A 13,267-nucleotide genomic window follows, 5' to 3' on the forward strand; every position below is an offset into this window, starting at 1 on the left:
GTCGCATGCTTTGGCTGTAATGCGTTAATATCGAGTAGTATATGCATATGAGCTTCTTTCAATTTGAAATACCTACTTCAATCCAACTAGATTTTTAGCTTGATTTGTTGGGACCAGCTCCACATGTTTTTATGAAGTGCTTTTGTCTCTTCTTCCGTTTTCTTCACCCAATGATCACCTTTTAAGGCCTCAAGTACGTGTGCACTAAGTTCTTGTCAATTGGACTAAATGCCAAATAAGTTTTAGGGGCATGAGTTCCATCAATGGAGCAAGCTAGAATGGGATGAACTCATTCAATAGTTTATCAATGATTAAGTTGATGCTTGGTGATTATGAACAAGGATTGTCTATCATGCGTGGAACTCAATCAGTAAGTATATCAACGACTAGGTTGATGCCCAGTGGTGGTGAAGGACAATCATTTGCTCCACTGTCTTCAACATAACTCAACTTGCCATTTCAAGGTTGGTTCTTCATCGTCATTTTTCTCCTGCTCATTAAACACAAGTTTGCTGCCATGATTGGGTAACATGGCCATGAAGGATCACATCTTTGTGAATTTTGAGCTTGGGTTTGAGAAAGCTTGAGTTATATCAGTTTGCAACATCTTCTGACACTGGCGGCTGAAATCCATGATAAAAAGCTTAAAACTTTGTTGATTGGAGGCAACTTTTCTGCAACATATCTATAGACACAAATACGTGGTTGGAGAGAGGATCATAAAGTAAGAAGTTTTTGTGAACCATTTCATATACAATAAATTAATATGCAAGGTCAATTGTGATTTTGAATCAAATTTATTGGACTTATATGGCATGAATAAAAGATCGATAGAATGTGCAGCTAAAAAACCTAAGATGCTCATAAGTAGGGATTTGATCTAATAAATGCTCATAAGGAGATTTTTCTTAAAGCCTTCTTAATGGCAGCATGTTAATAAGATAGAAGGTAGTTCTACAAAAGTCTATAAATGCAATGGTAGACTGACATAAGTCATCAAGCTCATTCCCATCTATGTAACACATTGATACTCTTAAGAGCTCTATTTCGATTGAGAGTGCGAGGACATGTTAGAAGTCACTCAATTCCTTTAAGAAATTCATCGAATTGGTAGTTAACAAATTTTCCACCACCGTCTCTATGAAAGATTTTAATAGGAAAACCACATTTCTTTTCCACCTTGGTTTTAAAATGTTGAAAGCAATTGAAAGTTTCTGACTTAGGCTGCAAATGAAGAAAAATAAATTATGTGAAGCATGACAAATTATCCACAAAAAGGATTAATATTAATGTGCTTCTTGTACCACACAAGGGACCAGTCCCCAGAGATCCGCATGCAACTTTCCAAGAAGAGCATTAGCTCAAATTTCAATATTCTCCAACAGCAGTTTATGATATTTACTAATTTAGTAAGTACAGAAAAACAAATGATTGAATTTTTTTCAATTGGAACAAGTTAACTTTTATGTAATCTATCTAGGAGTTGTTTTCCTATACTCAATCCAACAATACTACAATTAACTTGGCCTTTTATTTTGAGCAGCAACACAGGCTAAAGGAGCATTTTCTTAGTTCATCCTCCATTGATAGAGATCATCATGAAGCTGTCCTTGATGCAGGATTTTCTTGGTCTTCTTATTTTTTTACAAGAAACTTTGAATGATGAGATTTGAAATAACAATTGTTATTTGCAGACTTGCAGTAAATTTGTCAACAAGAAGCACATGAAGAACATTTCTTAATGTAAACTTGAAATTCATGAAATGCACACATGTTCTGACCATGGTTAAGGCTGCTCTATTGTCAATGGTGACCTTGTTTGGTCTAGAATACTCAGTTTGATCCTTTACATTGGATGCCTCGGCTGCCATATGGTTGGACACTATAGTGCCTTGATGCTGATTAGGATCATAAAAGGTTTCTATAGACCATGTAGCAGATGCCTTATGTGTCTCATAACATTGGCATGTCATGTGGTTTTGAACCACAAAATTGTCGAATTATATTATTTATGTCCAAAGAAATAGAATTTTGATTTTGTCGCTCAATTAGATGAAGTTGCTCCTAATTGATTGTCGTAGATTACTGAAGTTGGGCTCACTGTAACTATTGTAGTTTAATTGGACGATAGTTGTTGAAACGTCACTACTCCCCTAGCCATGGTTATTGTTCCACATTCCTATAGCTTGAGGAACAAAAGCAACAACCGATTTTTCTAATGCTAAACAGAGTTTATAAGAACTCGTTTTTCTCCACTAAAATGTAGGTTGTGAATTTTATCAGTGTGAATTGAAAGCAGTCACAATAGTGATAATGCCTTCATAATTGAATTGAATATATATATATATATATATAATATATAATATATATATATATATATGTACATATATACATATATATATATATATATATAAAGAAATTGGTAGAAACCAGAACATTACGTCAGGAATAAAATCTGATGCTTTAATTTTTGCTAAAAATTTGCAGCTAAATAAATTATAACAACTTAATATGTTTAAAAACTATACCGATATTAAAATTTTACAAGGCTGGGCCAGCCCGAGCTGCAAAAATGGCACCCGGCTTGAGCCCGACTTCTAGTCGGGCCAGCCCAGCCCTGCCTGGCGCCCACCCCTAGTTGGGCACCTCCAGCTAAGTACTCCACACAGGTCAAGTGTGTCATGTTGGTCCCTTGACAACTATCAAGTCAGCAAGCATGGTTGGTTATGTTAGGACTAAGCGTAATCTTAAACTTATCATGGAGCAGGGATTCCAAGGCAAATATAATGCTATTTTGAACTAGTAACTTCAACTAGAATGGTTAATAATCAACAAAATGATCTAGTCTATTCTCATCATCATCATGATATGGTTGGTTATGTTAGCTTTTCTTTTTTTTTTTTAGCAATAGCCATGCACTTTAATCCATTAACCCATTGAAATAAAATGCAAGATGAGGAGGATGACCTGAGTGAATGGAAAGGTTGAGGCGAGTGCAAGGTGGACCCTAGAGACACTGGGTTTGGTGGAGCCAATATGCCTCAAGAGGGAGATAGGAGCACTTGGCTGCAGCCCTCTATTCCGGCACTAAGTCGCTGAATCGAGGGTTGAGAATGCTGGAGCTGGAGGCATTTGAAGCAGGGAAGGAGGACGCCTGGAACAAGCAGAACAGGGTCCGTCGGGCTCTATGACATGGGTTCAAGTCAATGCCATTATTTGTTTAGTTAAAGTCATGTTATGCTCTATGACATGGGTTGATCCTCAAAGTGTCTCTTTCTATCATTTTTTATTTCAAATATTTATCTAGTCGACAACTATATCCATACATTCTTCTGTAATGATGTGTATATAATGGCAGAGCCAATATAAGAAAGATGCCAATATTACTACATAGTGTATAGAATTAGGATGGTATGTTCCCTCTATTATCTTTATCCTTAACCTTCGTTCATTTTTGTTGGAAAAATTTGTTTGAATTTGAAAGCTTCCTATTTGGTGTGTGCAAGCCTTTGTGTGTGTGTGTGTTTGTCCAGTCCCATATGCAATGGAAAGAAAGTGGTTCAATGGTGATTGCTTACTATTACCATTTCTTGTAGTTATGTAATACTCTTGAAATTAAACATTATCAACAAGCTATTACTTATGTCTTAAGGTTTGAATTTCCTCCATGTTAGGTCGAAGGCAAAGATTTCTTGTTGCTGAATCTCTAGAATGGTTTTCAAAAGAGAAACAAAATTTGATGTAGAAGCTCCTGTGCTGGCCAAAACATCCATAGTGCTTAACCATAACGGAAATCCATCTTTTGTCATTTCAACTGGGCAATCAAGGATATCAGCTCCATCGTATATAGCTTGTTGTTAAAAGTGTATTTGTGTCTTATCATAATAAATTGATGCACACCTAGGACTGAGGTATGATTTGAGACCTCACTGAAGAAAACTGAGGCACCAAGTTTGCAATGTTAGGCATGTAATGAAATGACAACTCAGCAAAGACAACATGGCATATCATAAAATGACAAAAAATATTATCTGCTGGTATTAGATTATATTCATAAGTTCATACAACTTACATAATTAAGCCCTTTTGGCAAAATTTATTATGCTCCCATCTACTGAATCTAGTAAACTGGAAGAAGCTGGAGAGCTTAACAGGCTTTCAACCAATAATCTAAAACCATAACAAACTGCTTATGAAGGGAACTACATATTATACACCAAGAAGAACTATGCCTATTTGCTAAGACGATGTCACAAGTATGAGTTGAGACTTTCCATGGCATGTGTACCAAAAGGTAAGCACAAACACATGTACATAATATGTACACAAGGTGAGTGGCACTTGAGAACTTTTTGTCCTAAGCATGTCCTAGCACCTCAAAGAATAATATTTTTGTTTATTGATTAAGACATTTCTTCCTTAGATGAGCTTTAGCTTCACTGGAAGCCAATAGATCAACTTGCACCAAAAGTTTCATGAAATAGAAGTGAAGGTTCCTTTTCATTGACAGTTTGATCTTAACCATGTTTTACTTTAAAGCATAATGATATTATGAATGGTAGATTGTACAAGTGTAGGTATCATTTTGTAGCCTTGTAGGTAAAGCGACTATGTCCGCAAAAGTTTACGACTCTTCTATCCCACAAACTATTCACGCTGGGCTCTTCACAAATTTTTATAGAAGATGGTAAAAGCACACAGACCCATGTCGTGTTAGCTGGAAAATAATCGACAAAAATGGTCTCTTATTCATAAAATAAAGAAACACTATCATCATCATAACCAGGTGGAAAATTAGGATAAGTAAAGAAGTTACGTAAAACACATATATTGCAGTATTTATCTTACAACATTGAATAATTTGCACAACTGAAGGCAATTCCCAACCTTAAATTGAGGTTTTCGATTTTACCAAAACTTCCAAAAACAGTTTTTGCAAATACTGTGAAAACGGGTTAAGAAAATGCTATAACAGGGAAATCTAATCGTACACCATCAATAGAGAAATTTGTACCGTTGACGTAGGACAGTGTTAACACCTGAAATTTTTTGTTCAACTTCAGGAGGCAATTCCAGAAACATACGAAGAACAAAAATGATTGTGAAAATGCTTAATTTCAAATTGAATTTTCAACCCAAACTCAATTAGGTTTGAATCTTGAATTTAACTCATAGCACAAATCCTAATGCAAAACTACGAGTCCAAATCTCATTCCAGTGCACAATATTGGATCTAAATTAGGTTTGCAACCCAAATCCATTTGCAATTGTCATTTTGAATCCAAATCAAACTATGAATTCAAATATGAATTACAAATCCAAAATAGTATCCAACAAGATATAAAAAATGTCATGTGGGACCCATGTGTGGGCCCCACATAGCCTGCACGGCTTAGTCTCACCCAATGGTGAGGCCAATCCTAGGAGGCTAAATCAAACTTGAACCTATTGAACCTGTCAATCAATCTAGTCATGGACCAAATACTCTTTGACTAAACCCTACATACCTTTGACTAAGCTTAGTCAAAACACAATCCAAATTGGAATTAGCAAATAAACTAATTGAATGTTGTCTAGTGTCAAAATCATCAAACTGCATTGGATTTAGTTGAAGTCAAAGCGTGAATTGGACATTGACCATGGTCAAACCATCCAATCAATTCAATTTTATGACAAAATTGTCTCTATGAATCAAGCTCAAATGATAAAGTCCTAATGTATGGTTTTAAGCAAATCAATTACGTGTTTGAACTTGTAAGTCATATGATTCAAATATACAATCATACAATCTCAATTAGGGTTTTGACCAAGGTAAACCCATTTTCACTCAAATTTGGATAAAGATGTCTTTTATAATTCATTTGACATAATAAATTTAAAAAATGAATTGAATTGTTGAATTTATCGATAAGGGAAGTCTACAATTCAATGAAATTTAAATATAGGTCTATAGGTCAAAGCCAAGCAGACCCAAGTCAAACTGGAACACACCCAAGAGAGAGTGTGTGTTCAAAGTCAAAGTGAAAGCTTTTCTCGTCAAAGTTTGAGTTATAATTTGAAACTATGTTTAAACCCAAAGTTTTAAATTAAAATCACAATTTTGTTTGGTCAAAATCATGTTAGACTTGACCTAAACCAAACCTACCTAGCTCATGCATGTGGACTAGGTGAGACCATTGTCGGAATAAAAAAAGTACTAAAATTTCTTGGGAATTAACATGGGTGATGTGACAGCCACAATCACCCAAGTAGTGATGACAATCTTTCCACCTAGACGACCAACCATTGGTTGGTCCATGCCACCTCAAAAGGGTGGACCAGCCCAAAGATGTCACACCAAAAGAATGTCTCCCAAGGAGGGGGATTTTCTTTTCAAAAACTTTTGAAAAAAGCAAAAAAAAAAAAAAGAGGGGGTGCAGCCCATCCTTGCTCCTCCATTGTAGGCAAATCAAAGTCAAAATGAAAAAGAAGAAGAAAAATCCTTTTTAACCCCCTTGAGGCCCGGGCCATCATCCAACCTCTCTCTCTCTCTCTCTCTCATTTTCCCATTTGATTGCTCCTAGTCTTGCTAATTTAGTCTACTTCATTGGACTCTTGCTTAGGATTTCTAGTACAAGGAAATCATCTTTGTACCCCTTTTTAAGGAAGAAGACCTTCTTCTTCTAACTTTCCTAAACTCGAATCTAAGCTTTGATTTTTACTTAGGATTGCTTTATTTAGAGAACTAGAAAAAAGAAGTTCCAAACACCAAAGCCAACCACAAGGTAAAGGGTGATTCTAGCTTGTTCTTCATCCATGTTTGCTTCTTTCTATTTCTTTTCAAGTTCAATATTTATGGGAGGGTTTCATTTTAAGTTCTTATTCACGGCTGGGAATAATGTACTGTTAAGGTGTGCTATGTTCCAATGTACATTTTAATGCATTTTTCATGTATCAATCAGATTTTCTAAAAAAAAAAACCCATGGATCTATCTTCTAAAAGGGCCCCAAGGCCCCACTCCTTTCAAAAATAGCTTGCCTAAACCCATTTTCAACTCCTCACCATGAGAGGATTCTATGGTGAGAGTGTGATTTATATTTTCTGCAATATATAATCTAATCTTCTATTAGGGATGGATGCAATCTCATGAATGTGATCCACCCTCACATGGAAAAAAACATAGAGAAACTTGCTTGAGCATTCTCTTAATTTCTTCTATTTTGAGTTGTGCATTCATTATCTAATTGATTAAGGGTGGTGGTGGATCATCATGGTTTGTGTGCTAAGAGGTTCTCTTTCTTATTTTTCATTATAACAGGCAAAACATGTGTGTTTTGTGTATATATGTACATATATCTATATATATATATATAACATCTTATTGAATCTCATTTTTTCTCATTAAAATAAGGTCAGAACTTGTTTTCAAACTGGTTTAAGAAAGTAAATCTTCATTTTGGTCTTTGTAGTTCAAAACTACAAGATTATTTAATATTTTATCTCAAAACCTTGCCTATTCCAGCAATACATGTGTAAAAGTGCATGCATGTTGCTAAATTCAGACCTTAATGCCATGAAATTTAGCTTAAAACGTCATAGTTTAGAGCTACTGCAAAGTTAATTCAGCAACGACTTTGCTATTTTCTAAAGAACTAGAGAAAGTTTTAATCTCATTCAAACCAGCACCCTAAAAAAAAATTTAAAAGTTGTTGGTTTCATTCATACATTTCTAGATTTGCATGGGATTAATCAATATCTCAAAGTGTTCCAAAATTATATTCAAAACCTAATTTTCATTTTTACCAAAATAGAATATCAAATGTGTGAAAATCATCCATAGAATGGATGAATCTTTTCGCAAAAACATCTAAAACCAATTTCGCTTTTAGAAAATAAAGTTTCCAAAACTTTATGTCTAAGCCCAATATGAATGCCCAACATGAATGAGAGCATGCCGTCAAGAGGAACATCCCTTGTGCTGATCTAAAGGCTTAACTTATAGAAAGACAAGCAAAATTTTAATAATTTGTCATCATTTTCTAAGGAACAAGCTCTCTAAAAATCGACATTTCTGATTTTCAGCTACATAAATCAGTATGAAACCTGATTTTATGGATATTTAAGATAAAATTTGATGTTATTGACATCTCCCATATATATCATTTACATGATTTTCATAATTTCGTTGATTTGATCTCAAGTCTCAAGCTTGTGGACTGCCTCCCTAACTCTTGTGCTTAATAATATATCAAGCACACTTAGAGAAAGTCTTACATTCCAACCAAAAATCAATCTTTGTATGTGTGGATTATGAAATAAATATTTACATTGAATGAATGTTGAGAGATTATGAGAGAGAAGAATGAATGTCTCATTTAGTTTATCTTCTCCTATCATGCATTCAGACACCAAAATCGATTGCACACAAGAACATTCTCAAGAAATTAAGTATTTATATTTCAAAATACAAAAAAGTGGCCAAATCATATTGTAATAAGAATGTGAAAATCTCACCTAGTTTCAAAAGAAGACAGAAGAATCGTATCATAATTTGACCAAAATACGTTTGAAAACAATATATTGTCTAACATTTTGGAAACTACATTTCATCATAAGATTGAGTTTATTTGGTACCTAACTCTTCCCTAAAAAGAGAATTCACTTTAAATCATGTTCATATCTGATACCAAATCATGTGATTTGGCAAAAAAGGATTTCAAAATTAATCAGTTTGCTAAGAACACTTAGCTGTCTTTTGTCTGAAATCAATACATTTGCTACATGAACCTAGCCATTTTCCCAAAAACTTGATCACAAGTTGATCTTAATTCAATTCAAAATCATGCAATGATCTTGAGTTCACAACAAATAACTAGATCTCCACCTCTAAAACCTCAAATTTTCAAATAATTTTTCAATTTATTATATAATATTTAATTCAAAATTACCAAATTATGAAGAAAAGGTCTAAACTCTTGGGTCAAAACCACATTCCAAGTCAATTTTCAAGACCATTGCCATCTGATGACACATTTTTGTTAATAAAAAAAATGGTCTCCAATTTGAACATTGTTCAACTTTTCAATTTTGTTAAAATTTACCCAATTTCCCAAACAAACTAGTTGAATTTCAAATAGTTTACCAAAATAAGTAAATTTTAAAAAAATGTGTCCGAATTCTGTTCCAATTTACTTAAAAACAAGTTTAGAAATCACTTGCTCAAAACCAAGTTCAAAATGAACTTTCAATTTCAATTTCAATTCTCTACGCACAAACTTATCAGATTGTGCAAATGAGTTGCAGATGATCCGGGAAATACTTAGCCCCTGATCCAATTGCCCCTACTAAAGACGACAAGAATGGTTGGACGTCGTACCGGTGGGCGGGTCCCTTTCTCTTAAGATTTTCTCAAAACCCAATTTGAAATTGTGCTGCTTTGTGTAACTCCCCACACTCAATCAACACCTTAAGGACAGGAGGGGTGCTAACCAACAAGCATTCAACCATACGATTGTTGGAATAATTGTAGCTTAAAGCATTGTCATTTGCAAAACCAGATGCAAGGACTACCAATCCTGGTGTATAAGCATATGAAACAAGATATGTATGAGGAAGTAGATATTGATATGCACTAGTGGGTAGTCTTAGTAGCATGATTGAAAAAAAGAAAACCACCATTCTATAGACTGAGAATCAACATGAATAACATCAAAATTACCTATCTAAATTTAACAAGCATTCTTTTCAAAGGCCTCAAGATAGTTCGACATGTATAATGGACAACTATTAGACAGTGAAACATTGTCGCACATGAAGAATTGTTAAGACAACTCAAAAGGAAAATTGTAACCAGCTATAAAGAAACCCGATCATATGTAGACAAAAAAGAGTGAAACTTTCATATCATGCTAATTGATTTCATACGCTGCTTTAGGATTGATAAATTGTCCACAATGCTTTGAGATGCTGAGTCGATGGAAAGAGGAAGAGCATGAGTTCAGGTATCTTTTCTTTGTCATTGGCCTTTGCTTGTGCAGAAACCAAAAGGTTTGAGAGACTAAGGAACATTTGATAAGGATAACTTACAAGTGACCCAAAGGTGTTGTCTGAGTCTGGTTCACTTGAGAAGAATATGTTGATGTCTGGCAAGATTTCCATGAAAACTGTATTTGGAAGAAGAAAAAATTAGGAAAGTTGTTATTGAAGGAAACATAGAAATACTTGACACTACTTTGTTTGTATTAACCCTAACAGAATGTATCATTTCCTAGTTTTAACATCATTGTTGAGCCTTTTTGTATCTTGTAGCTTTCAAACCTTGAAGGCTCGAACTGAGTTGCCATAGAACTCAACCTACGTTCAACTATTGATAAAAGAATCGATTACTCCAATTGACAAACATTTTTTTGGTGTCTGGATTTGCAGAAAAGCTACCTCATATGCTGAAGGTTAATTTCTTTATATTCTTAAGGCACTTGGCAGTGAATCACAAAGGCATCTAGAGGACTGTTTATAAGAATATTGGCATCACTCTCTTTTGCCATAGAACACTTAAGATAGATATTATGTGTTATGAACTTCATTTTTCTAAAGAAAATCTGTTGTCTTACATTGATGAATTCCTACCTATTGGTGCCTAAGGGTTTGCTTTTCTATCATCTGTTAGAGGTCTCTTGCTCTGTTTCTCAAACCCAAGAAGGATCACAAGTACCGTATCCACTGAACTTCTACCACCATTCTATGGGCTATAGAGCCTTCATCTTGAGCATTATTAATGTCTTTAAAGGGTTAAACATATTTCAAAAGAAATTGTATTCAGAGCCATCATCTACCACCCTATCTACTGAACACCATTCTATTGGCCACATAGCCATCGTCTTGAGCATTTAAGATTGTAATCAGCTAATTCTACGTTGGGTTATGTTTTAAATTTCAGCTATGAAATATGTAATCTACCAAATTTTAGGTGGTGTCTACATATTTTCTTAATGAAAAATTTTCGTGCAGCCTTCACTTCTTTTTTTTACAGGCTGAATTATTAAATTTGTTACAAAATCATCAATTTGGAGAGACGAAAGTTAGCTATTGGTGATGAAGGTTCAAAAATATTGTTTAGGAAATTGTTATGTACTTTACACATTGCTGATCAACTCTGCTGTTGAGGTAGTATAGAAATACATTTATGTTTGCTTTTCATATGCTATTTTTATCGATATCAATTTTGATTCCTTCCGGTTTTTACAGCCTTATGACTGTTTGCATTCAAATGGCATCTTATAGAATTTGAATTGCAGCAACACTATATGTAGGTACTTTAATGTACGGAACAAGGACAAGCATAGGAGTTGGAATGGCCTCCTAAATATATTGATGTAGCGTTAATTTCATTAGATGTATGCAATATTTAAATCCTTTATAGAATTTTACTATTGGGTTTTTCTTTTTTCATTCATAATGGACATACTAGTGATAAAGTGCATCGAAAAAGGCAAAGAATGGCGGGGTCACCTCTAAACAGTGAAATAAATCACCTCTAAACCTAGAGTAATGGCAACCTAAGCTTTTAAGGTGACTTTTTCACTGGTGGTGCTAGCCGTAGTGATGAAATAGTCGACAACTCTACCGATGACACGCATTCACCGCTATAGGCTACCCGAACACGACAAACAGTAGTGACAGTATCGGCATTACTTTCACCGGTGTAGGCTTGTTTTTGTAGTGAATTCTAAGGAAGGAGAGTTTTATGCAGATATAGTTATGTAGATGTGAAGATTGATACTGGTTAAGTGGTATAGCTGCCTTTCCTCATCAGTGTGTTTCACTTAGTGCCTGATGCCTGAAATTTTTTTTTGGTTTCCTGATCCTTTTTTTGGAGTAAAAGTAGGTAAACTAGCTACCACCTGGCATATCCTTAGTTGGAAATTTTTCTTTGTTAAATTGAGCATTAACTCATCCTATATGCATCAATTGTTATAGCATAATTGTTGCATGGGCAGATGTGTAGAAGACATGTTGCTTGTTTGGTTCCCAAGGGTTTTACATTCCTGGGCTTGAGAAGTGAGATTCTGACACTCAAGTTCAAGGGTGTCCCACACCCCGGCCCACCCAAATTTGATGCAAGCGGGGAGGGTGGGGGTGAGGTTCTTTTCGATCTTTTTACGTCAATTCACCTTAGCAAATGTTAAATGGTAAAAATACCTACACTAATTACAAGACACAAAATCAATGGAAAGAACTGATCTCAACAAAATTGATAGCCTCAAAATTAAGAAATATTGTTTTAAATTAAAGATATTATGAATAGGTCAAAGGCCCTCTTCCCTTATGCTGGCCACTTAGATTGATGTACACATCGGGACCTGGGTAAGACTTCGTCTACTTTACTGTTTATGAGTTTTTTTCTTTCATTTAAATGTACGTTTTTTCAAAAAATAAACAACGAATTAAGGAACACAAACGTTCAAAGAAAAGAAAACAAGTACACGATATGTGTGCACAAGGTTTATTAATGTTAGATTTAGTTGCTACTAATCAAAATCTTTTTCAAATATATTTTTTGGACTTTTTAATTTTCTATGTCCACTATAATTTTCATTACATTAAATAATTACAGCATTGAATTTATTCTAGTTGAGACAAAAAAGTGGTTCTAAAATCATTCTCTTCCTTCTTGTTGTAATGTTTTATTTCCTAAAAATCTTATAATTTGTCATCAACTTTTGGAAAACTTATTTTTCCTCCAACGCAGCATCTTTATAAAGCTATAAATCCTTGAAAATTTCTCTATTTTATTTATGTGGCAACATGTTGGTTGAAGAATAAAGTTTGTTACTTAGAGCTACATATCAAGGGTACATTTCTTAATCATTTTCATTTCTTGATAATAAAGAGAAAAAATCCATGAAAATTTCTCTATTTTATTTTTGTGGCAATATTTTGGTTGTAAAATAAAAGCTGTTATTTGGGGCTACATATCAAGGGTACATTTCTTGACTGTTTTCATTTCTTCACAGTAATTATAAGCGCATTCCTTCCCAGTGCATGTAAATTACATAACATAAATTAGTAATGCTTTGTAAAAAATTTAAAAAATTATGTTATCGCTTTGGTAAATATTCCATTCCAACATTTTGATTTCCACTCATATGATACAACAAATGAATCTCTTACTTGAATTTTTCCTTTTCATTCCATTCCAAACCAAGTCTTTTCATTTCAAATCAACCATTGATGTCATTCTAGCAAAAAAAAAAACTGACGCAACTATCCCTTTCTTCCGCTTGTTTG

Source organism: Nymphaea colorata, chromosome 7 (genome assembly GCF_008831285.2).
Source record: "Nymphaea colorata isolate Beijing-Zhang1983 chromosome 7, ASM883128v2, whole genome shotgun sequence".
Classification (NCBI taxonomy): domain Eukaryota; kingdom Viridiplantae; phylum Streptophyta; class Magnoliopsida; order Nymphaeales; family Nymphaeaceae; genus Nymphaea; species Nymphaea colorata.